The sequence below is a fragment of the Equus przewalskii genome, chromosome 11, assembly GCF_037783145.1.
Source record: "Equus przewalskii isolate Varuska chromosome 11, EquPr2, whole genome shotgun sequence".
NCBI lineage: Eukaryota > Metazoa > Chordata > Mammalia > Perissodactyla > Equidae > Equus > Equus przewalskii.
Window position 1 is genome coordinate 21,759,142 of NC_091841.1, and position 18,990 is coordinate 21,778,131.

At 40.8% G+C, this 18,990-nt stretch overlaps 1 long non-coding RNA gene across 2 annotated transcripts; it reads right to left on the bottom strand.

Moving 5' to 3' along the window:
- Positions 1–2,255: 2,255 nt before the first annotated feature.
- On the bottom strand, positions 2,256–14,805 carry LOC139074367 (uncharacterized). Of its 2 annotated transcripts, none has more exons than XR_011523911.1 (4): positions 7,860–14,805; positions 4,530–4,671; positions 3,771–3,882; positions 2,256–2,882 (listed from the first exon to the last, which is right to left on the bottom strand). It is a non-coding gene; the product is annotated as an uncharacterized lncRNA (long non-coding RNA). The 2 variants fall into 2 exon arrangements; XR_011523912.1 differs by having other exon boundaries at positions 13,304–13,345.
- Positions 14,806–18,990: the final 4,185 nt, after the last annotated feature.

The window sequence follows — 18,990 nt, forward strand, 5'->3', positions numbered from 1 at the left end:
CCAAAAGAGTCAGTGAGGAATAAAAATCAATACTACTATTCCCCTCTTTTGCTGTTTCCAATCACTTAATTTACCCCTCTCTTCCAAATCTATGTTGAGGATATATACTCTAAGTTTGTTCAATTATTAATGAGGTAGAATGTGGCAATGAGTACAGAATGTGGTATACAGAGAGAGAAGGAAACATACCTAGAGACAGAAAAGTAGGAGTCAGGGGAGGGCAGAGATGCAGGTGTCATAATAGAAAGTACGATAGACGGTAATACACTGAGTGAAGATTTCGCTCCCTTCCATATGCCTGCACCCACTACTTCTAATTTCTCAACCCTTGTGACATACAATTTCATCCTAGGTCAAAGGAAATTGTGTGATCAGAAGTCATCAGTTACCCTCCATCCTCCAAGCCTAATTACATTTTTTCAGTCTTCTTTCTCCATGATCTCTTGAGTACAGTTGGAGTTGTTAACCATCCTTTCTTTCTGCAATCTTAATCACCTTTATTGGCTTCTCTGCTTTTCTCTTCCTGTTTCAAAAAGTTTAAATAAGTATTTCCAGGGATCTCTCTCCAACGTCCTTCTTTTTTGAAATCACATACACTCTTGTAATTCTCTCATATTCCTGTGAAAAACCCCTAGACTGTGTCATATCTGTGTCTTCCACAAAATTCTGCACAAAGACTTGCTTCTAGTAGGAATTCAATAAATTATTTTTAAAAGCATAAATTGGAACCTGGACCCTCTACCAAGAGATGAATGATGTTATGTGTAGTAGCATAATGAAGCATAGAGCTGAAGAGACTGGCTATGTGCTCCTTGCTGCCTTTGCCTCTATAGTAAGGATTAGCTTCCTGAGCTTCCCAAGGTTGTTTGACCTTGCTAGGTCTTTACCTGAGTTGGCCTCCAGTTCCTAAATGGTTGCCACTTCCTCTGAATAATACTAATACTTCCCCCTTTTGCTTCAGCTAGATTAGCACACATTTGTATGGTGCTTGTATAATGGGTTTAACTTTCAGGCCAAAAACTCAGGTTTTCAGGAAATATATATTTGCAATTCTTAATCACATTCTTTGAGAGTCCAACTAATGCAGTCATTCTTGCCATTCAGCCCCATATTTATCCAACATACACAGGCATACACATTGACGTACACATCACAAGGGTCCTGGGGTCTTAAGTAGTGCAAAGTCATTGGGGAGGCAATTCCTGTCATCGGTGAGTAGTCCACACCACTTACCACTGAGAGACTCACTGTTCCACTTCACATTAGACCCCCCCATGTGTCTGTGAACTTGATGCTTCTGTACCATACTTGGAACAAAAGATTTTTTTCCAAAATTGAAAGAATACAGTGCCTAGGTCTAGACTTACAATGTGAAAACGTGAAAATGTAAAAATGTAAAAAGCCATCCTCTCTGAGGTTTTTCTATCCCACTGGGAATGATGCTAGGGAGGAAGCCAGAAGCCTCTGCTGCCTCCCGGACCATAGTCACCTTTCCAACCTGCAGGAATCTCATTTTTCTCTCTCTGCTTTTCAAAGGCATTCTCGCCCTTATCTCTGCTTTCTGATATTAATCCCATCAACGAGTTTGGGTCTAGAGTTGACAAAATCCAATGTGTTTAGGAGCCAATAAGGGAACTCAAATATGTGAAGTAGCCCATTATAAGACAAAGTACAAAAAGGTGTAGGGAGCCAGAACATTTATGATTTACTTAAAGACAATCTAATTTTTTTTAAAACTATCTTATTCCAAGATATATCTTTCTTAGAATCTGTTAAGGCTTGTTTTTGGGAAAATTGAGAACTGATTTTCTGATGCATCTTATACCTACAGTTCCCAAGATCTTGTGGGAAAATGAACTGGTTGTTCACACATGCACTTTCATTTGCTAGGTTAAATATTCCACAGCTGGATTACACTTCCCAGCCCCCCTGCATCCAACTAGGTAAGAAGTGACTATCACCAGTGAATGTTGGTGAAGTGATGCTCACCATTTCCAGGCTAGACCCCTAGAATCCCCTGCATTATTCTCACAGTCTCTCTTCCCTCACGTACTGGCCAGTTGCAGAGAACCCAGGACCCAGAAGATGCTGAGACCTGTAGAGAACTGCATAGATTAAATCCATTGCTGAACATTCAGTTGTATTGTGGCCTAAGAGAGATATTTTTGGTACCAGATCAAGGAAAGCGTGGAATTATTTGTCACAGAAGTTAGCCCACTCTGAATAATAGAGTCACTAAGGTAAAAACTTCAAATCTTGCTCAAAATGGTAAGAACCTCACCTTCACCCCCTTGTATTATCTATTGCTGTGTAACAAATTACCACAAATGGAGCTGCTTAAAACAACGCAAATTTATTATCTTTCTGTTTCTGTGGGTCAGAAGTCCTGGACAGCCTGGTTACATTATTTACTCAGAGTCTCACTTAGCTAAAATCAGATTACTGGCCAGGTCTGTGGTTCTGAGGCTTGGGATCCTCTTCTAAGCTCACTCATTGTTGAAAGAATCCAGTTCCTTGTAGCTGGAGGTTTTGAGATCCATGTTTCATTGCTGGCTGCCAGCTGGGGGCTGCTCTTTGCTCCTAGAAGCCACTTGCACTTCTTTGCATGTGGTTCCCTCCATCTTCAACCCAGCAGTGGTTTGTCAAGTCCATCTCAAATGTCTCCTTCTTTTATTTTTAAGGTGTCCTGTGATTGCCCTGGGCCCACTCAAATAATCCCGGATGATTGCCCTATTTCAAAGTAAACTTAGTAACATTACCTGCAAAGTTCTTTTTGCCACCTAAGGTAACATATTCTTGGGTGTGACATTTCATCATATTCACAGTCCTGGGAACTGGGGCGTGGGATTTTCTTGAGGGTCATAATTCCTCCTGTCACACCCCTGATGAGTGACAAAAGGAGAAGAAAAATTATTCAATATGTTTTGAGTTATTTTTCCTTTTAATCCATTAACTTGCCTTGTTTCACATGCAACCAAAGTAGTTATCTTTTAAGGTTTCAATAATCATAGTTATATATTCACATGGTTTAAAAAATCAACTAGTTATACAAGATATCTTAGGTAGCAAGAAGTCTCATTTGGAATTCCAAACACCTCTAATTTAGCCATGCACCAGACGAATATAATTTTCTTTTTTTTTTTTTTTTTTTTTTAAGATTTTATTTTTTCCTTTTTCTCCCCAAAGCCCCCCCGGTACATAGTTGTGTATTCTTCGTTGTGGGTTCTTCTAGTTGTGGCATGTGGGACGCTGCCTCAGCGTGGTCTGATGAGCAGTGCCATGTCCGCGCCCAGGATTCGAACTAAGGAAACACTGGGCCGCCTGCAGCGGAGCGCGCGAACTTAACCACTCGGCCACGGGGCCAGCCCCACTAGAAATGCCTTTATGTGAAAAAAAGTTGAGCAACACTGTCTTCTCACCATGGAAGATCAAGATTTAACTCTCTTTCCTCTTTCCATCCCCCAACCATCAGACAAATGAACATTTACCATCCCCCCCCCCATAAAGCTCATAATTTTGGGCAGAGAGATATGTCTTATTTATATATTTATGACTATATATGCCATAAGAGCTGAGCCATTCAATCTTTTTTCTTTCTCCTGTACATTGTGTTTTTCCCTGGAATTGTGGGGTTTTTTTTTTTTTTGCTTGTTTTTCAACCCCAAACCCTTCACCCGTTTTCTAAATCTTAACACATTGATTCATATTACAAATCATAGAGATTTCATCATTTTGAAGGAGTTTCTACTGGAGATGCCCGGCCTACTCACCTTTCATTGCTGATACACAGCTGTCATCCTAGGATTTCTTTTTCGTCATCCTGGAGTTTTTTTAATGGTCCTTCTTTAATTTATATTTCACTTATTTCTCTTGCTGTCCTGTCTTGTTATGAAAAAACAGGACACTCCAGTAGTTTCTTTCCCTCTTTCTCCATATATGTGCATAATTTATTTATCAATTTTAATGTTCCTAAGAACTGTTTCTGGATAATTTTCTAACATAGAAATAAACATGAATATACATGTATACTTTGTTTCATACTTCAGTATATATTTTGTACTTTTGATGCTCTGTAAAGATTTTTTTTTAACTTTACGTTTTTGAGTAATTATAGACTCAAGATTCTTTGATGCTGCAAACATAGTCTGATGTACCCTTCACTCAACTCCCCCCGATGGTGACATCTTACATCGCTGTAGCACAATATCAAAGCCAGAAACTGACACGGCTCCATCACAGTTAAACTACGGGCCTTATTCAGTTTTTGTCCTCTTTTATCCTGAATTCATTTGTGTGTATGTGTTTAGCTGTGTTTAGTTCTATACAATTTTGTCCTATGTATAGATTTCTGCAACCGTCACCACAATCAAGATACAGAACTGTTTCATAACCACAAAAAATTCCTTCATGCTACCTGCACGTATTAACATCCCACCACCGAGCCTCTCTCTCCCTCCCGGCAACGAGTATTCTGTTCTCCCTCTCTGTTGTTTTGCCGTATCAAGAATGTTACATAAATGGAATCATACCGTATGCGAGCTCTTGAGATTTTTTTCAGAGAGCGGAATTCTCTTGAGGCCCATCTACGTTGCTGTGTATATCAATAGTTCGTTCTTTTACGTTGCTGAGTAGTATTCCACTGCATGGTTGTGCCAGATTTTAACCATCCACCTATTGAAGGACATTTGGGTTGTTTCATATATTTTTTCTATTATAAATGAAGCTGTTAGAAACATTCATGTATGATTTTGTGAGTGAACATAAAGTTTCATTTCTCTAGGGTAAATGTCCAAGAATGCAATTGTTGAGTTGTATGGTAAGGAGAGGTAAAGTTTTGTAAGAGCCTGACATAGTATTTTCCAGAGTGGCTTCATCGTTTTTACATTCCTATCAGCAATGTATTAGAGATTCAATTTCTCTGCATCCTCACCAGCATTTGGTATTATCACTTTTCTATTTTAACTGTTCTAATAAGTTTGTGTTATCTCATTGTGACTTTAATTTACCTTTTCCTCAATTAATAGCAAATGAGTTTGAACATCTTTTCATGTTTCCAGTAGCCTTTAGAGAACGAGCATGTGAGAGATAAAATTTGGTGATTGTGCATGTTTAAAAATGTTTTAATTTATATCCCTCAATAATGTGATGGTTTTTCTTCGCTTTAAAGTTCTACATTAGAATATTTTTTCTTCTGAATGTTCAAGGCTTCATTGTCTTCTCATTTTCAGTTTTGCTCTTGAAAAGTCCAAAGCCATTCTGATTTCTAGTCCTTTAAGTGTGACCTAAATATTTTTTTCTCTTGGAATCTTAAAGGATGTTTCATTTGTACCAACTCTTCTGAGATTTATTCAAGTAGGTCTATTTTTATCAATTTTTCTGGGCATTCAAATATAAATTTTTAGATTATTTTCTCCCCTCTGTTTTTTCTCTTTTCTCTTTCTGTAACTGCTATTAAATCTCCTGAAGTAGCCATAATATTAGTATTACTATGATATTTTCTTTTCTATTATCTTGCTCTTTTCTTCCACTTTCTAGTTAATTTTCTCTACTTAATATCCCAATCCTTCTACTGATATTTTCTTTTTGACTATCATTTTTATTCTCAATAGAACTATTTGTTCTCTATATTTCCATATTATAGTGTTCTGTTCTTTTTTCATACATGTAATATTTCTTTCCATACTTCGGAGTGTATTAATGGATTTTTTTTTTTTTGGTCAAGTTTTTTTCTCCTGCATAGTCTGATTGTTGTCTCTTTATTTTGGCCTCTATATTTCCAATTTCCTCGGATCTAGTCATTGCTGATTGTCTGCTCACAAGATAGAGGGGGAAATATGAGAAAAGTTTATTGGAAGATTGGAGAGGTTGGAGCACATAGACAGCGTCTGCCATCTGTGAGATGCTGGGTAAACTTGTTGAATAAGCTTTATTGTTGGATAAACTTGCTGTGTCATTGCTTAAGAAACGCTAGATTTCAGGATCCCTCTTATCTTTCTAATTAAATATTTTACAGGGATATGATTTCTCTTTAATTTCTGATATATGTATATTTTTACCTGGGTGATGTCCTGGGTAATGATTTTATTTCCCCCTTTAACCCATGGTTAAAATAATCAGAAACTCGTTCTGCTTCAAGTTTAGGATGCGAAAAAAAACAGAAGACCTTTTCTCTCAAAGAACAGTTTGGATAATACAAACATCACACATAGCTATGGACTTCCAAGCAGCAAAAGACACAAGGAAGTGTTTCTGAGTTGATATCCAGAGAGAAGAGCCTTTCTTAGGGGATCATCCAGCAACAGTAACTTTCGGGGGCAAATGCTAAGTCTGGGTGCAGGGGAATAGAAGAGAAGCCCAGCTCAAGGCAAAGAAACTTTACCTAGTCATGAAAAGGTTAACCAAGCTATTAGCTTCAGCAGAGGCAAGTGAGATGAATTGAAATCTGGAATGCCCTGCAAATGCAACAATGTTTTTCATATGACAATTAACTTCTATCGCATATCTCCCCTAAATTTGCTGAGAAAACACAAAGGTGGGATGGCAAAGGAGAAAGAACCTGCCCAGTATATGCACTCTTATGATGTTGGGCAACACTGTATCCCATTCCTCTCCTAGATGCAGACTCAAACACAAAGACTAGCTCCAGGCAGCTGCAACAGTGACAGTGTAGGCAGTAGCGGCAGGAAGGAAGGTAGGAGTTGGTTGGCCAGAGGAGAACTCAGTCTTCATAAAGTGGCAGCTCAGTCCTAGATCAATTTAACATTCAGTAAAATTGGAATGATCACCTCTTTAGGTTAACCACAAGCCTTAGAAAAAGCTGTCATTCTCTGGGAAAATAAAAACAAAAATGCAGTATTCTTCAATGTCTGCTGGTTTTCTATACACAATATCTCTTATGAAATCATAAAAAACATGAAAATGAAAACCACAGTGAAAGAAAAGCATTAACAGTAACAAATCTACAAGTGACCCAGGTATTGAAACTAACAGAAAAGGCTTTAAAATACTCTTATAAATACACTCAAGGAATTACAGAAAAAGATGGAAAGAATGGAGACAAAATTTAAATGACACCATAAAAACAAACTAAATAGACATTTTAGATCTGAGAAATATTATACCTGAAATTGTTTTAAAAAACATGTATTAGACGGTCTAACAACAGAATAAACATTGAAGAAGAAAGGAACTACTCTAAACTTGAAGACAATAAAAATTATTTTAAATGAAAGAGAAAAAGTGTTGAAGGAGATTGAACCAAGCATCTGTCACTTGTGTGACAATTTCAAGTAGTCTAAACATATGTGTAATCAGAGTCCCAAAAGGAGAAGAGAGAAAGCGGCAGAAAAAATATTCAGAGAGTTATTTGGAAGAACTACTTCCAATTTTGATGAAAACCATAAATCCGCAACCCCTAGGACCTCAATGAACCCCCAAAAATAACTAAAAGGAAAATGATATGTGCTTCACCTTTAGGGGTTTACTGAGACTTGAGTCTAATTATAGGTCTAGAAGCAAATGGGGTAGTGGGGGTGGGTCCTGCAGAGAATCAGCATTGTCTTGCATGGAAACTGCCTCAGGGGAGGCCATTACAGTTTCCTCAGGCCTTGTAGAGATAATCCCTTCAGATGGGGTTAGAGAGGCTTCTACCACTGGGGTTGGGGAGGCCCTGCCCATTGTGGGTAAAGAAGTCTCTTCCACTGGCAAAGAAGACTCAACAGAATTTAGGGCCTCAATGTCCCCAGTTTTACCAAGATCTTCCAACATGTCCCCATTCCAATTTGTAGGAACTGATTCTTTCCCAATCAAGGCCCCCACTTTAACAGCAGACCCCCTGGGAGGCTGGGAGTTTAACTTACATCGTAATTCATCCAGTCCCTGAATGCGATTTTTCATTTGATTTTCAGCAATCTCAGCCTGTGGCTGTAGAAGACAAGGGTCTCCTTCAGAACACACACAGAAGTTGTCAGGTCATTTATGTGGCAGTTGAGCTAGGAATTCCAATCCCTGAACTCATCATTTTCCGTCACTACTTCATCCAGTGACAATAGGAGCAACGAGTCAATCTCACTACATTCATTAGTTTTCCAAAAATGTTTGAAAGTATCATATACAGTCACCCAGCTCCTTGTGTTACCAAGCAATGGGCTTGCTCTGCTCGCCGTAATCGGAGCCAATTAATCATAACAAGTTAGGGATGAAGAAAAGAAGCTTTAATTCAATTAGCCAGCATAATGAGAAGATGGGTGATTAATGTCTCAAAAAACTCATCTTCAAGAATTACATAATCTTGAGGTAGTTATATAGGGAAAATGGGCAGTAAGGAGGGCATTTCCTTCAGGCATGATGGACTCCAGGGTTGTTTATTGTTCCATTCTTCTGTCAGCTGTGATGGAAACTTGCAGGTGTGTTTCCACCATGTGGTCAGCCTATGCTTGGAGAGAAACTCAGACAACAAAGTTTTAATTTATCAAGCTATAGAGGAGTACACAAGTAAGCGGAGGCTGTAAATCAGGAGAGCAGGTGAATTAGTTTAGAGTGTGTGTACAGCAGTGAATAGTCACACAGAGGAGGGGCTGGGATCATTTAGCGGAACAAGATGGCCTCACTTATGTTCACTTACAATTTCCGCCCATTAATAGTAACCCATAACCTTATGGTCAAGGGGGAGACAGGGCATCATAATTTTTCTAGTTACTTCCTGCTGAATCAGGATGCCATAGACGGACCATAGAGTGGAAAAGAGTTACTTTTTTTGAGAACTGTAAGAAGAAGGATTAGATAGAAGAGATTGAAGTTTTATTTTAAAGACATATTTTAACTCTCCAAGGGGTTCCATAACCAATTTGTCCCTCAGTACAGGTGGGATATCTTTGTGTGATTGTGGGGCTGCCTTGATCCAGGAGTGATGTATCTAGGGTTTCTCGCCTGCAAGTTTTATAGATGAGCGAGTGGTAAGAAGAATCTCAAAGGAGCCTGTCCATTTGGGTGACAAGTGGTTTTTGGGGCCCTGGTCTTTCTAAGTTTTCAGCAAAACATGATCACCAGGTCAGAAGGCATGTAGAGGGACAGCAGACAGATATGCAGACCTATGAGAAGCAAACTCATGGACAGAAGTTAATATACAGCTTAATGATTTAACATAATTACCAATTACAACATTTCTTAAAACATCCAGAGAGTCAATCCCAGGGGAAGATGCCTGAAAGGTTCTCCCATATAGAATTTTGAAAGGACTCAATTTAAGTCCACTTCTGGAAGCTACTCTAACTCGTAGCAGGGGAAGGGGCAGCACTTCATCCCAAGTTAGCTGTGTTTCCTGACAGATTTTGGCAATGGTCTTCTTTAAGCTGTGATTCATTTTCTCTGTCTTTCCAATTGATTGAGCAATCTGAGTGTAGCATCCATGGGCTGTCTAAGCTTTTGGACACTTGTTAAGTTATTTGGGAGACGAAAGCTGGTCTGTTATCACTCTGCAAGGTATTAGGCAGACCAAACCTGGGGATAATTTCTTAGCAACATGCGAGTGACTTCTGATGCTTTCTCAGTATGAGTGGGAAAGTCTTCTACTCACCGGGTGAAGGTCTCCACAAACACCAACAAAAACCTGAAATTCCCAGTTGCCTGGGGCATCTGGGTAAAGTCTATTTGCCAGTCTTCAATCACCCTGTGAGCATCCCCTGTCCAGCCTCCTGGGCATTCAATGTTGTATCCCTGTTCTTCAGCCTGTTTCTTATCCTTTTCAGAATATATCAGCTTGTAGGCAGTAAGGTCTATCTGTGGCAGTATGGACCCATCATAGCAACATCCCATTAGCCCCGTTCTTAGCACCCCATTCGGCCACTTGGTCAGCCAGTCTGTTTCCTTGGGCAACAGGGGTATTATCCTTCTGGTGGCCAGGGCAATGCATGATAGCTACCTTAGCCGGCTCATTAATAGCATCAAGCAGTTCTAGGATTTCAGGACCACGTCTGATTTCCTTTTCCCCTGCTGTTAAGAGCCCCCTTTCTTTCCAGATTGTCCCATGAGCATGAACTACAGTAAAGACATAATGGGGATCTGTGTCTATATTTACTCTTTTCCCTCAAGCTAGATATAAAGCCGGAGTGGGGGCGATGATTTCTGTCTTTTGAGCTGATGTCCCTGGGTGGGTAGGGATTTAGCCTCTCAGGTCTCTTGTAAAGTTATGACCACATACCCCATGCATCTCTTACCTTGCTCCACAAAGCTGCTGCCACCTATGAAGAGTTCCAAGGCTGGTTCTTTCAACAAATCAGTCCAACAAATCAGGTCAGCTAGAATACACAGTCTCCATAACTTGTAAGCAGTCATGTTTTAAGGCTTCTGATGTCTCATTAGGCAGCAAGGGGGCTGGGTTTAGGGAGGATGATACTTGCATCCATACATTTGAATTGTCCAAAAGGATGGCCTGGTATTTGCCCCTCCATCCTGAAGTGAGCCAGTATGCCCCTCTTTGTTCTAATAATGTGAGTCCTTGATGTGGCACATATACCATGATGGGTTGGCCCAGGGTGAATTTTTGAGCTTCCTTGACAGTCTGATCCAATTGTTTGGAAAAATAAGCCACTGTCCATGGAGTCATGCCCAGTTTTTGAGTTAAAACACCCAAGCTTATTCCCTGCCTTTCATGTACGCATAGGCTGAAAGGCTTGCCCAAGTTAGGAAGTCCCAAGGCTGGGGCTGAAATTAACTTTGTCTTGATGGTATCAAAGGCCACCTGACATTCCTCTGTCCATTCTAGTGGCTCCTGGTATGTCCCTTTTAGAGCTTCATAGAGGGGTTTTACTATGAGACCATAGTTAGGAATCCAGATCCAACAGAAACCAACCATGCCCAAGAATCCTCATAGCTTTCACTGGGTGGTGGGAGGGCTTAGGCACCTACAGCTTTCTCTCGGTCTGGCAGCAGTTCCCCTGGCCTTTTGACAAGGTAAATCCTAAGTAGGTAACTTTTTGTTTGTAGATCTGTGCTTTCTTTTATGAGATCTTGTACCCACATTCAGCCAAATGATTTAAGGTCTTTATCATGTTGGCCAGACACTGCTCATAAGTGAGGCTTGCCATCAGCAAGTCATCCACACACTGTAACAGCAATCCTTCTTGTAATTGTAAGTGGCTCAGGTCTTTAGCTAGGCCCTCCATAAATAGTATAGGGGAGTTTTTGAAGCCCTGGAGGTGCACTGTCCAACAATATTGGTGAGTGGCCTGAGTGTCTGTGTCATATCATTCAAAGACAAAGAGTTGTTGCGATTCTTCCATGAGCAGTATGCAGAAGAAAGCATCATTTAATTCCAAACCTGAAAACCAGCCATATTTACCCAGAATGCTGGTTAGCAAGGTGTAAGGGCTGGGCAAAATAGGGTGCAAGTCTTGAACCACCTCATTTATGGCACAAAGTTCCTGAATGAACCAATATTCATCTGAATTGGGTTTCCTGACCTGGAGAATAGGAGCATTATATGAAGACTGGCAAGATTTGATTAATCCTGCCACCGGGAACTTCTGCAGATCTGGCTGAATGCCTTCCTGAGCCTCCTGTTTTAGCAGATATTGTTTCAGGCTGGGCTTTATCTTTTGGTTTTAAAGGATATACGTATTAGCTGGACATTCTTTGATTTCCCAGGCTTCCTATCTGCCCACACGTCGTTCAGTCTTACTTCCTTGAGAATCTCCGGTGGCACTGGGTCCGGTGGTGGTGTTGGAACACCTAGCAGGGCCATCTGGAACCATAAGGATTGTTCCGGTGGCACTTGCACCACTAGCTGGGCTAGAGCAAAAGTCACTTGAGCACTCAGTTTACAAAGAATGTTTCATTCCAGGAGGGGAACAGGGCATTCAGGCGTGTGTATATTAAAAAAATATTTATATCTGCCCCCGTGAGGTGATAGGAAAAAAAGATGGAGGAAAACAAATCAGTCATCCTTTGAGGGGCTCCTCAGTATGGTGGGTTATTATTTTTTCAACTAAAAAGATTCAAGGTAGAGAAAGGTGAGTGCATCCAAATGAAGCTGGTCAGTTGCCCTTGTCCGTTTATGCCTAAGGGATGTTTTTGCAGTGGAAATTGCCCAGCTCAGTGAAGGGCCCCCTGACTGAATTGTGTCCCTTGCTGGGTTGAAGAAGGAGGGAGTTCTTCTCTTAGACCTGGCAATCACTCGGGCATTTCCCCTTGGGCAAGGAGTGGGCCTGGAAAAGGGGAGGAGGGGGAGGAGCCGGGGGACTCTTTGTCCATCGTCCCCCTTCCCTGATCTAGACATAGCAGCATAAAGGCTTGAACATAGGGGATTTCATCTTCCTTTCCTTTCTTCTTGCAGAACGATTCTAGCTGCAGCATGGTATCATGGTTGAGCAACCTGTTTGGGGACCACTTTTCTCGTGAGCCCCGTGTATGCTGGGGCCAGTCTGCATTACAATAAAAGGTCATACTTTTCTTTGTCATGGGCTCATAACTAAATTCAGCCCAATTGGCCAGCATGCACCATAGCAGAATTTTTCTTGGAACAGATGGAGTGGCACCATGCACATGGGGATAAAGTTTGTGTCGAAGAATTAAGGGATCAGGAGTAGGGTGCAGGGCTTCACTCTGGGCATCCCAATCACTATGGGACTTACCTAAATCCCACTCCACCCAAGCACATAGTTATCACACGAGAGCTAAATAAGCCAGAGGCAAGAGGTAATGGCTTAAGGTGGGGTAAAGATCTGATTTCCCAATGCCAGTGAAGGGGGCCAGGTGCCTGACAGAAAGGTTTTAAATCTTCTATTTTTCAGAAAGTCCAAGTCCAGCTTACTTTAAGCCCAAACCTAACTTCCACACAATGACAGCAAAGAAGGTGCCAGACAAGACAGACAAAGAGTGGGAAAAGACAGTCAGGCTGTGCTCTTATGGCTTCCTCTCAAGGGTTATAAAGATAGTGAACACACAAACAGCAGTGCCCGCATTGAGGTGTATAATTCCAGCTTGACACTCAACAGCAAAGGTCACAGACTTCACGTCACCACAGATGATGTAACAAGCACTGGAAGTATACTGTGGGATTCTGACACAGAGGAAAACCGGCATGTAGACTAGTGGAATGACACACACGTTCAGGAGAACAAAACACGCAGGAGTGCACACCACAGAGAAACCAGAAACCGCTCTTCCAGATAATGTGCTAGGCAGTCTGTACTTTCCTTTATCCCTTAATAACAGCACCTAAACCAGATGGACCTTGGCCTGACCAAGGCCCCCAGACAAGGAAAAAGGAATATAATGCCCGGGAGTACACTCTGGGATGACTCACCTAGCTGCAGACGCAATCTCATCAGCTCACGATCCAGTCCTTCATTTCTGGATTACTGAAGCGTTAGAGGCAGTTGGCAAGCGAAGCAGCCATGAGGGGAATTCCCCAGACAGAAGGTAAAAAAGAAAAAGCCACCCAGCAGCTGCTGGGAAAGTCCCAAAACAGCCTCCTCTGAATCGACTAGCCACGGGTAGAGGCCGTCATCCCATCTTGGTTGCCAGAAATTTGTTACCGAGCAATGGGCTCCCTCTGCTCTCTGTGATCTGAGTTAATCATGAGTTTGGGGTCAAGAAAAGCAGCTTTAATTCGATTAGCCGGCATAATTAGAAGACGGGTGACTAACATCTCAAAAGATCCATCTTTAATAATTACAGAGAGGCTGGCCCAGTGGCATAGTGATTAAGTTGGCATGCTCCACTTTAGTGGCCCAGGGTTCACGGGTTCGGATCCCGGGTGTGGACCTAGCACAGCTTGTCAAGCCATGTTGTAGTGGCATCCCACATAAAACGGAGGAAGATTGGCACAGATGTTAGCTCAGGGTTAATCTTCCTCACAAAAAAAAAAAAGAATTACAGCATCTTGAGGTAGTTGTATATGGAAAATGGGCAGTAAGGAGAGGGTTTAGAAATGTTGGCCTTCAGGTATGACAGACTCCAGGGTCTTTCATTGTTCTTTCCTTCTATCTGATGATGTATCTTGTAGGAGTGTTTCCTGCCTGTGGTCAGCCTGTTCCTGGAGAGAAACTCATAGAACAAAGTTTTAATTTATCAAGCTATAGGGGAGGACATATGTAAATGGAGGCCATAAATCAGGAGAACATGTGAATTATTTTAAAGTGTGTAGAGCAGCAAGTAGTCACACAGAGGAGGGGCTGGGATCATTGAATGTCACACTTGCTTCTTACACGTGGTTGATAGGAGTAGCCAATATTCTGCGTATCTCTATTGCCAGATCATGCCATGGACTATCAGTGGTCTCTTTACTACTGGAAATAGTCATTAGCATCTTTAAAGCTAATCAGATTACAGAGCCAATTTCAGAAACCTCAGAATCACTTCAGAAAGCACATCCTTAAAATTCTGTTCCTTTAGGTACCAATTTCCATAACACCTGTATTAGGTTTCATTAAGGTTCTCCAGAGAAACAGAACCAATAGGATTATATATACAGGGAGAGAGAGAGATTGATTATAAGGAGTTGGCTTACATGACTACGGAGGCTGAAAGTCTCAAGATCTGTAAGCTAAGATCCAGGAGAGCTAGTGATATAAGTTGTGGCCTGAGTGTGAGTTCAAGGCGGAAGACCTATGTTCCAGCTCAAAGATCATCAGTCAGAGACAGCAAATTCTCTCTTGCTCAGACTTCAGTTCTATTCAAGTCTTCAAGAGATTGGATGAGACCCACCCATATTGTGGAGGGCGATCTGCTTTACTGAGTCAACTTTCAAATATTAATCTCATCCAGACACACACACCCCCCCAGAACACTGCTTAACCAAATATCTGGGCACCCCATGGCCCAGTCAGGTTGACACATGAGATCAACCATCACATCTAGATTATGCTGGCTGAATTGGGGCCGAGGTCTGGGAAAGCCCTTTGTTGAAATCTTAGATAAGGAGAGTTGCTGCAATACAGATGCATACACATGGCAACCTGACAATAGCAAGAAACTAAAATGTTATATTAAGAAAAGTGGTGCAGAGATGCTTTTTGGGAAAGAATCGTCTCTATTTATATAACGCCTCACTTGTGCTTATAATGCCTAGGAGGGTGTGTTGGTACTTCGCCTTACCAAAAAGCTAAACTGACTGTTGGTGGGTCACACAGACAGAATCCTGAGGAGGGTGCAGCTCTCCTTTCACCCATTAAATTCTCCAGCAGTTCACAAGGTACACTTTGGACATTTGGGAATTCCCACCTCTCACTCTGCTCCCCCCACCAACACACACACACATACCCCTTTCTTTCCCTAAGTTCCCTTGATGATTTTCCATCCCTCTGCCCTCCTCTAGGATCCAGGTGTGGAGTTGCTGGTCAGAGACAAGGTTTTATGTATCAATGCAGAAAGCTTTAGGTCCTCAAGGCAAAGCTCTGAAGCATCAAACTGAGTCCACAGTATCTAAATCTAAACCAACTGGTTCATAATTTTGCAACATTACTAGCTTCAATATTTTAGAAAAGTTTCTTAAAATCTTTGTGCCTCAGTTTCCCCATGTATAAAAGATGAATAGGAATAGTACCCACTATGGGATTGTTGTGAAGCTCGAATAATTAATGCATGTACAGAATTTGAAAGAATACCTGACACAGAGTAAGCACTCAATTTTTTTCCATAATGAAACATTTATAAAACAAATTATCTTACTAGTAATTACTGCTTCTCATGGCATAAATTGCATCTATTTTATGCCAACAAAGTATCTCTTCATTCTGAATAATACAAATTATCTCTTTGCTGTGGACTGAATTGTGCCTCCCCAAAATTCATATTCAAAACTCTAACCCCAATGTGATGCTACCTGGAGATTGTGCCTTTGGGAGGTAATTAGGTTTAGATGAGGTCATGAGGGCAGAGCACCTCAGTATGAGATTAGTGCACTTACAAGAAAAACACCAGGGAGCTTGCTCTGCTCTCTCTGTAAGTGCACACTCTCAAGAAAGGCCATGTGAGCACAAGGCAAGGAGGCAGCCATCTACAAGACAAGAAGAGAACCCTCACCAGGAACTGAATCAGCCAGCACCTTGATCTTAGACTTCCCAGGCTCCAGAACTATGAGAAATAAATTTATGCTGTTTAAATCACCCAGTCTATGGTATTTTATTATGGTAGGCCTAGCAGACTAATACATACCCTGTTTTTCCTTGGAAGATGAGGAGGGGAGTGAGGGGATAAAAAGCTCATCTGACCACATGAAACAAGGAATCTTTGTTTCTTTGAGAATACAAACCCTGGATAGTCACAAACGGAAGCTGTAATATCCATACATAGGGCAAAGAATAGTAATTAGAGAGTTTATGTCAGAAGATACAGCCAGCAGGAACTCCTCAGTGCCTGCCTGTATAGATACTGTAGAAGTGCTTGCTATGATTACTTTTTAAAGTATGTTATATATGCAATATTGTGTTCACACTAAGTTAGGGGAGTGAAAATCAGGATGGTAACCAGAAGAAAAACGCAATGAGGAAAACAGTCATAATACATAGACACTCAGACATACAGTGAAAACTAAGAATTCAGTAGAAGCAGGAATACAAGAGACTGAGACCACTAGGGAAAAGAGAAGCCCTAGATGCTCCTCTTCCCTCATATCCACTCGCCCCTAGCAAGATATATCTGGGAGGAACATTGGGTTTTATCATCACTCATAGGGTAGGATCTAGAGCCGTTATTATTTCTAACTTAAAGAGCAAGAGAAAACTAAAGGATTTGGGAGCCCTAAGCAGGTGACATCTGATCACACTGGTTGACTGCTACCATTGTACTCTCCAGAGTATCAACGTGGATCTTTAAAAAAGGAGAGATCTTTGCAAAAGAAAGAAAGATGACAAACTTAAAAACAAAATGGAGCTTCAGCTGCAGGAAGAGAATAAGAGAGCACAGAGAGCCTTTCTTTCTTGGAACTATCTAGCAAAGGAATCAGAAGAGAAGCTGTGAAAAGGAGAGGATTAATCCATGGACTATGAATCAGAGGACTCTGGTCACTTGGAGCATGGTAACTTCCCTGGAAGACTAGCAACAAGAAGCTTGAAATAAAACCTTGATTTGGAAACATTGAGGAACACAGGGATATTATACATTATCCCACAAACCATCTTAAGGCTAGAGTAATTCTCATGGAAAGAGTAGGTTTTGCCAGATCAGAAAATAACAAGAAATCTAAGGATATGGGAAGAAAGAAAAGGAGGGTACAAATGCATACCATCCATGTATCAATGGGCGTAGGGGATTTATTAGCAGGAGGCTATGGAGTTCCACAGCCGCTTTGAAGCAGAGAAATGAGGTAAAACAACCTCTGGACTAACTCAGTGTGACATTTCCAAGGTTCTTATAGCTAAGCTTATAGAAATCCATAGGATATTTAGCTGATAAAGAACCAACCGAAATAAACTTTGGAAATAATGCAAACACAAAGCAAACAAAGCATCTGGCCACCATGATCAAAACGGTAATAATAATAGAAATAATACTTATTACTATTACTTTTATTATTACAATTTATTTAGCATCCATTATATGCCAGATGCTTTATAATTTACTTGCAATAACCATACAAGATAACAATTCTCATTCCCATTTTAGGATAAGAAATGCAATGTTTTAATAAATATGCAACCTAATATAAACATGTAAGTTAATAAATCACTTAGCCAAGACCCCATAACTAGCAAATAAAAGGACTTAGAGTTAATTCTAGGTTTTTATGCTCTGTGGATTGAGTCTTCAACTGTATCTCCAGAATTGGCTTGCATGAATTCAAAAATAACAAAAAGTTAAAGTTATCTTTCTACCATTTGTCAGATAGTTATTACAACATTGTTCTAGACATCATGCTTAGAGGAAAACAAAAAGAGAGAGAGTGAAACTGGAAAAGGTCCAGAGGAAAGCTGAAACATGAGCAATAGGATAAAATGGTATATTATAAAGGATATTGGAATCCAGTTTGCTTAACTCAGAGAACACTAACCCAACATCAGAGGATTTTCGTAAAGGATTATCACCATTAGGATTCTCTAGTGGAAAACTGAATGAGAGCAGATAAATTGAGAGAAGAGAAATTGTAAGGGGGGTGGTCCTTTAACATGTTCTTACTGGCAAGTGCCTAGAGGCTATCACATCAGGATTTCAATTTAGGAAGATCTGATCTTATTAGGAACATCAGAAGATGACAAAGTAGAGTGTATAAATGAACACACCACCTCCCTTCATCCACGTCCTTGCAATATGACAGTGCGGATCTTCCCATGAAGGTATGGAGTCTATTTACTTAACTCCTCGAGTCTGGGTTGCATATACAATTTGCTTAGGTCAATGGAACATCAGCACACATGAATTGGCAGAGGTTTGAAAAACATTTGTGAATCAGAGGAGAATCAAGAATCTGCCAACTGCCAGAAATGTGACTGAGACCATATTAAATCATCTAGCTCTGGTCGCTCCACCAGTTGACCACAGATGCATGAGAAAACCTGACAGAAAAGAGCTGAGCCAGACCAGACCAGCAGAACCACCCACAACTCATAGAATTGTGAGCAAGATCAAATGGTGGTTGTTTGGAGCCACTAAGTTTTAGAGTGATTTGTTCATAGCTAAAGCTAATAAAATCAGGCGGCAAAAAACAAACTTTTGACAGGCTAAATAGACACTATGTCTACTTCCAGAAGTGGCTAATTAATTCTGTGGCCTGAGAGGTTTCGTCTTCTACCATCTGAAGATAGACAACTAGAATAAGTGTTCATAATACTCATTGATTTGGGAATTGAAATGTCTATAGATCATCTAGTCCAAGCTGATCAATGTACATATAAGAAATCTGAAGCCAAGAGAGGGGAATGTGACTTGCCTAAGTCACAATTAGTTCCTGACTGAACCCAGACTGTCAGTCAGGTCCTCCAACCCCCACTCCTGGGCCTTTTGCTCGCTAACCTTCTTGAGATCTCGACCAGTCCTGAGATTCCGTGACTCTGT